This window comes from Parus major, chromosome 15 (assembly GCF_001522545.3).
Source record: "Parus major isolate Abel chromosome 15, Parus_major1.1, whole genome shotgun sequence".
In the NCBI taxonomy this organism is placed as follows: domain Eukaryota; kingdom Metazoa; phylum Chordata; class Aves; order Passeriformes; family Paridae; genus Parus; species Parus major.
The window spans coordinates 9493977-9501310 of record NC_031784.1 but is presented as its reverse complement, the minus strand read 5'-3'; the positions used below and the strand labels follow the sequence as shown (position 1 = coordinate 9501310).

The 7334-nt window shown below is 47.5% G+C and overlaps 1 long non-coding RNA gene across 1 annotated transcript; it reads left to right on the top strand.

The window, feature by feature from the left end:
- The first annotated feature begins 503 nt into the window (after positions 1-503).
- Positions 504-1610, top strand: LOC117245195. The gene is made up of 2 exons (XR_004499572.1): positions 504-764; positions 1544-1610. It is a non-coding gene; the product is annotated as an uncharacterized LOC117245195 (long non-coding RNA).
- The last annotated feature ends 5724 nt before the right edge of the window (positions 1611-7334 follow it).

Sequence of the window (7334 nt, the reverse complement as noted above, 5' to 3'; positions counted from 1 at the left end):
GGGGCTGCTTTGTGTGGCTCAACATCTCCTCCCCACCTCCAGAGCACCAGCAATTCCCCTGGCATCCCAGGAAATGGATTTCCTGATCATGTCCCAGCACTGGAATCCTGGAACCCTGCCACAATTAAGATCACTTGTTCCCTTTGTTTGGGCATCTCTTCTTCAGAGCAGACTGGGCAAGAGCCACTGCAGCACTTCAAAAGGAGAGTTCACGCATGGGTAAAGGTCCTTTAAAATGGGATTAAAAATTCACATTTTTGCCTTGCATTTTTTTGATGTTTCTAATCAAACCTATCCTGAGACAGAGAGGAGGATGGGCTGAACTTGCTGTTTTTCAGTGATAAGACATGGGGAGCTTTTGGTGGCTATTTCTAATCAGCTTTTTCTTTTTTTTTTTTTAATTTCTAAAAATAAAATCCCTTCTCTGAAGCACCTATCTGAAGTCCAAAAGATGCCATTGAAAACGTAGAGTTTTCAATTAAAAAAACAAAATCAGAAAAGATATATATGCATCATTTTCTCCACATCATTTCACTTTCACCAGACTGGCTACACCAAAATTTTTCTGTTTCCACCAAGTCCTAACCAAAACCTGGCCAGGTTTAACACTCTAAAATCCCATTTTAGATCTGCCCACGATGCCCAAAACCTCAAGGGCTCCTCTCTGCCTTCCTGCCCCGTCGAAGCGGATCCTTGGATTGCTCTGCCTGCTGAAATCGTTATTTCCAGCGGGGTATCCCAAGGGATTTGGTGCTCAGCAGCAGGTAAGTGGCCTTTGATCCCAGGGGGCAGCAGGGCTGGTGGATAAGGCTCCAGGGAGACAGACTCCACAGCCATCCCTCCTTCCTTAATTCCCTTCTGAAGTGCTGGAGCCACTGTCAGCTCTCATTAAAAGAAGGGAATGCCCTTGTTTTAATTCCCAAGCAGAGCCAACTGGATAATGATATTAACCCCAGCAGGGGGTGGCAGGAGAAGGCACCTCCTCGCTTCAAATGTTTGGACAAAAAATTTGCTCTCATTAGGGCCCAGGCCCAGGAGATGTCGCCTTTGTAGGGGGGGGACGGGGCTTTGTTGGGTTTGAATGTCCCCTCTGAGAGCGCCCCGGGCTGTAATTGGGGCCGGGCCATGCTGGGGGAAGAGAGGGAGAGACAAAAAAAGGCAAGGAAAATGTCAGGTCTCCTGTGTGATTCCATATTCCACTGCAAATTCTGCTCCTGGAACACGATCCCTGAAATCAGGAGCAGTGTGGTGAACATCAGGCCGTGGATGGCCTTGGGGAAGGTCAGGTCCTGCCCCGTGCAGGAATGGTCCCTCTGCTCTGGGAGAAGGGCTGAGGAAAGGCCAGTCCTGAGGGCACAGATTAACTCAGCTGAAAAGATCAGAGCTGGGAGATCCGTGGGATGGACACAGAGCTGTCCATGGGTCCTTTCTACCAAGAATTGATGAGGGAACACCAGCCCCTAACTGACCACAGCGTTCCTGTTTCTCCTCCGGCACAGGAACATTTCTGTCATCATTTTCAGGAGGTTTCCCATATTTTCAGGTGATGCTGCAAACCAGGGAGGAGCAGGACTGGGGAATTCCCAGTGCCAGGGACACCAAAATGTGAGGAAAAAGCTCATTTTTCCACAGCAGCAGATGTGGAGCTGGACACATCCCTTGGGAAAAGGAAGTCCATTTGTGATTTACCTGCTCTCAGGGATCACAGCACCTCTCTGAAGTCACTCCAGACCTGGAGTATCCAAAGATTCAAGCAGGGATGTGATGGGAAACACTCCTAAATCATGATCCAGCCCGTGGTGTGCAGGTGCTGCACAGGATGTGACACCAAGGAATTGAACAGACTGAGAGAAGCTGTGGCTGCCCCTGGATCCCTGGAATGTCCAAGGCCAGGCTGGATGGGGCTTGGAGCCACCTGGGATAGTGAAAACCAGGAGGGGGTTGGAACAAGATGAGTTTCCACCCAAATTCCATCCTGGAATTGTGGGATTGACTAAATATTGCCTCTCCCTGATACCATTGCCATCTTTTCCACAGACACCACTGCTAAAGGCAGCGTCCCAAATCTTCCTCCCGGCTCACCGTGCTCGGGAAAGAGCCGGTGGGAAAAAAGAGCTGGCAACAAACTGCCCAAGTCAAGCAGGGAAAAAATGTCCCCACACCCCTTTCCTCCAGTGGGAAGGGGTTGTCAAAGGGATCTGCTCAGCCTTGGGCAAGGAGGGGGGGAAATGAAAAGCAAGTGTTTAATTAATTCCTCATTTGTGGCTGAGGAGCCAGTTTATTGCTTCCCTCATTCCCGACTCGCCCACTGTCAGGACGTTTGGAAACAGGTTGGAAATGAGGGTTGTCCCTGTCACAGGAGATCAGGGATTTCTTTGGAGGGTCACTTTTCCAGGGTTTTGTTGTAATTCCAGCTGAGTGAAACCTCAGAGCTGCCCTGGTTATTCCCATTTCTGGAAGCTGTGGAGTCAGGTCCTTCTAAGGACAGCGTTGGGATGCTGAAGATTTGGGAAGGAGCAGATTCCAACTCATCAGTGGGATGGGAACACAACTCCAGCTGCACATCCAGTTGGAAAAGGACAAAAAAAAATGCAGAAATATTTGAATTCACCTGACCTTGTGGAGACTTCCTCCTGCTGGCTTCTGTGAGGAGAGGAGCAGACCCTGGAATCCAGAAGGTGGGACCTTATCCTGCTCCAAGGACCTTAATCCCACCTCATCTCAAACCTCCACCAAAGTTTTGGGTCAAAGGGCCTTGTGCAGCAAGGGCAAAGCTGCTGTGAGTAACTGAAGTTTGGGAATTATATTTATTTCCTATTCCAAGCTAAAAACTGGCTCATTAGAAACCTTTCTTTAGCTTGCAGGGAACTCACACATCAATATCTTGCTTATTAAAATTTGTTTCCTTGGAAATATGGCATCCATGATGGATGCCAATCCATAAGGATATTTTGTTTTCAAAGGAATTTGGAAAAAAAATAAAATTAATAATGTTCCTAATGTTCCCTTTTAGCCTGAATCCATTTTTATCACTTTAATATTAAAAAACCCAGTTTACTCTTGAGTCTTCCCAAGGACTCCAGAGATCTCCTCCAGGGGAAACCAGGCACTTTAAAAATAAAAAAGAAACAGGTTTTAACTCTCAAATCTGTTTGCAGATCAGTTGAGGGTGACTTGATGGGACAAAGCCTGTCTGTGATGGGACAAACGACACTTGTCATCTTGTTTTCAGGAAGCTTCTCCTAAAATCAGGATCAAGGAGAGCCTGAGGAAAGGGGACACAACCTTCATTCAACCCTGAGCAGCCTCCCCTGGCTCAGCCACGCTTCCAGTTTGCAGCAAATAAACAGAAAACTGGGGAATATTCAGGGAATTCTTGGTGGGGGCAGCTCCTTGCCAGGGAAGTTAGACTGGGAAATGGAAAAATTCAACTGGGAATTGGCCAAATTAAATTGGGAAATGGCAAAAATTCAAGTGGGAAATGGCAGTAAGTAAGTAAGCTCAGTTGCAGTGTGTAAAAATCCCAGTTTATTTGGGATACAGCACAGCAAAACCCCCCAAAAGTGGATTTAAGAGGGAGGTTGATTCCCACAGTCCCTCCCACAATCCCTAATCCAGGACGTGCCTCGTTTGGGCTTGGAGGAACATCCACGTTGTGGGAAGCACTGAGTTGGTCACTAAAGCTTGGCTTCCCCTCAAGCTCTCCCTCCAAGTTCTCCCCTAAAACTTGGCTTCCTGGGCAGTAAAATGAGGATAATGACCAATTTTTCCTCTCCTTCTGGAGGGATGAGATAATTTGATTTAAGGAAATGACAAAAAAAGCACATTTTGGAGTTCCAAGTGCAGCTAGAGAGCCATGGATCCAAAGGAATTGATCAAAGAGTTCCTGGAGGTGAAGTTCTTGCTCCTTCCAAACCCACATTTGGAATCAAAATCTGAATATTTTGCAAGAACTTCTCCATTTCTCTGAAATTTTTGAAAAGGGACAAAGCTTTTCTCGAGTTTTCCAGAGTCACTGCTGGAATATTTCATTTCAGTTTGGGCAGTATTTCCCTGGACCATTTTGTTTAAAGGATATTAAAATATTTCATGACATATAATAATATATTAAATGTCATAATGCATTTTGATGCTGGTAAATTTCAACTATGTATCCAAAAATCCAAACAAAACATTTTCTCCTATTAAAATGTCAGATTTTTATTGAAACAAATGATTATTTTTTTATAACAATCCCAGGGTTAGGAAGCATTTTAGACTCCCTTCACACTTAACTGCTTTTCTCCAATTTTCCTGCATGAGAAATGCTGATTTCTAATTGCTTTGCAGAAGGGGAAAATTTCATGTTGTTGTTTTCCAACTCAAAAACTGCAGTTTTCAGTCAGCTCTCAAGGCACTGGAATTCCTCAGCTTGTATTTTTCCCACAAAAAGTGGGAAGAAGGAAAAGAGGAGGAAAAGACCCTCATTTCCACCAGTGTTTTTGAGTTCTCTCTTAAACAAAAACTTGATAAAAAACTCCACTCCTGGCAAGCCAAGGAAATTGAAACGGTGACAAAGATTTTGTTCCTGGAAAGCCCCAAATTTGCAAACAGAGCTGGTTCCTGTGGAATATCAGAACAATTTTACCTTTCTGGGATGGCATTTGACACATCTTGCTCCTCCCTCATTACTGGCAAATCCTGTTGATGTGAGAAGAGGAAAAGAATTAAGTTGTTTTTTTGGGGTTTTTTTTGTTGGGTGTTTTTCTTAAGCTTGGGGAAAACAAAAAGAGGAGAAAGAGGAAAGAAATAAATTTGTGCTGTAATTTCCCAGCATCTTCTCCTGTTTCTGTTGGGAGAAGAATGGGAGCAGGTGACATTCCTGGGCTCATCGTGGATGGTTGGAATTCTCTGCACAGCCACAGGAATTATTGTTGATATCACACACGTGGGGCTGAAATTCCTCCCACAAACCTCTGGCTGCAGGATCGTGGTGCTGGACCAATCCCTCATTTAGTGCTGAGAAAAGAGAGAAAACCCCATGGAACAACTGCTGCCTTGTACTGCTGGGAGTGATTTCCTCATGGATGAGATTTCATGGAAAAGAGAGGCAGCTTGTGCTCCCAAACACCCCAAAAGGCACCGAATTCCCATGGAATCACAGAAATTCCAGTTCAGAAGGATCCTTGGGAGGTTTCAAGTCCAACCTCGTGCTCAAGGTCCTCACTGAGCTCCAACTGGGTCACTCCTGGCTTTGTCCAGAAGGCAGGACAGTCATATCCCTGTGCTTCCAGGCAGCTCCTGCAGTTCTTCCCAGCTTTCTCTGGAATGAAAACCCTCTTGTTCCCTGGAAAAGGAGTAGATGGAGGTGTGGAGGGCAGGAGAAGGAAAACCAGGGGAAAGCCAAGTGCCAGCCTCTCCATTCTGAGATTTCACAGCTCTCAGGCTCTAGTTCTGGGATCCCAGTTAGTAAAGGAGAGATTATTATCCCAAACATGTTCCACCTTAAAGGCAGGGAATAAAAGAGGAATCACAGAATATCCTGCACTGGAAAGGTCCCAATCAGACCATCAAACCCCAGCCCATTCAATAGGAAACTTTTACTGGATGGGTTTGGAGTGCAGACCTCTCCAACACTTCCCAGAACCTGCAAATCCCCCAGGCGAGCTGGGGTGAGCAGAGTGCAGGTGAACCCCTCATACCAAGGAAAAGCTGCTTTTCCCAGGATCCTGGAGACAGAAGGAGCAGCATCCAGGGCCTGGCTGTCAGCAACACCCATGGGGTGGGACAGTGGGTGCTGACACTGGACCAAAATGATCCCCACAGGTTGGGGCTGGAGGATTGATTCCCTGACAGTCCTGCCCTGCCTATGGCTGGAGTTCTTGACTGTTTTCATTAGTTTTTCATTGTAATTTTATTTCAGAATGGTAACAGGACACCCTGAGGCAATGTGTTTCCAGGGGATTATTGCCTCCAGCTCTTTGCTTTACGACACATGCCATAATCACCAAGAAATGTACAGCCTGTCACAACTCATTACTTAAGCCTGGCTTATACAGCCACATATTAGGCGTGATGGATAGACCAGAGCCATAAAATTATATGGACATTTGGTGGCAAAAGTGAGCTTGTCCTGAGAATGGCTTGCAGCTGGGCCAGCTGTGCTTGGAGCCATCCTCAACTTCAGAGCTCTCACGAGTTGGTTTTGCTCTCATTCTGCCCCCAGAAGGTGCCTGAACTAATCCCATGGTTTCACACTCCTCTGCTGCCCCTCTTAGCTTGGCAAGGCTCACCCACCTGCAGCCCCTAGCAAGAAACACCTTCCAGGGGAGCTGAGCCTCACAGAACTCCCCTGAGGCCTTGCAAAAGCAGGTCCCAAGTCAGGCTCCTTCTCCCTTTTACTGCCCATAAATCACCAGGCACGAGATTTCCTGGAGAGCAGCGAGGCGGAGGAGGGAAAAGGGAGAGCACGTGGGGCATGAGCTGCTTTCTTCCAGGGAATGGTGTCATTCTGGGTTTATTTTACAGTTTCAGGCAGTCTGGGCAGCTGGCAATGTCTGAAAGCAAGAAGGGACACCCTGGGTTTTGGGGCCAAGGGAATTTGGGCAGCAGCAGGGTCCAGGAGAGCAGTGGGGAGCTGGTGACCCCCAGGGAATGTTCTTGGCCAACAAGGCTGGGGAGCTGGGCAGGACCCACATCCAGAGCAGCCCCACAGGATACCCCCAGCACTCCAAGGTGGTGAAGCAGAGCTGTTCCACCATGGCCAGGACAGCTGGTGGTTCCAAGCTTTCCCTGGAGCTCCCAGGGACTCAGACAGGAGGCTTTTCATGGGGGTCCTGTCATTCCCAGCTGCTGGGCTGGCTCTGGCTCCCAGAGTTGTGTCACTCCCAGGGCTGAGAATGGACAGGCTGGGATTCCTTCCCCCCACGGAGCCCAGGGCTGAGGTTACAGCTGGAGAACGTCAGCACTCAGCTAGGCAGGGAATGAGGCAGAAGAAGAGCACTTTTGTACAGCTCCAACACACAAACGCTCCTCAGACCAGAGGCTCCTGAGCCACCACCTCGAAGAACCACTGGGATGAAGCTGAAGATTATGGAGGGACAGCAGGACAGAAGGGATCTTCATCTTGAGAGGCTCTTGTGGTGTGACACTGGCCAAACAGCAGGCACCCACGGGAGCTGCTCATTTACCCTCTCCTGCTATAGCTGGGAGGAGGAGAATTTAAAAATTAATGAGGGGCTCATGAATTGAGATCAGGACTGGGAGAAAAAGACACTCTAAGGGCAAAACAGGTTGAAATTTAAAGGTATAAAGCAGGAGAATCTCCTCACTCAGATCTGCTGGAGGAGTTGTGC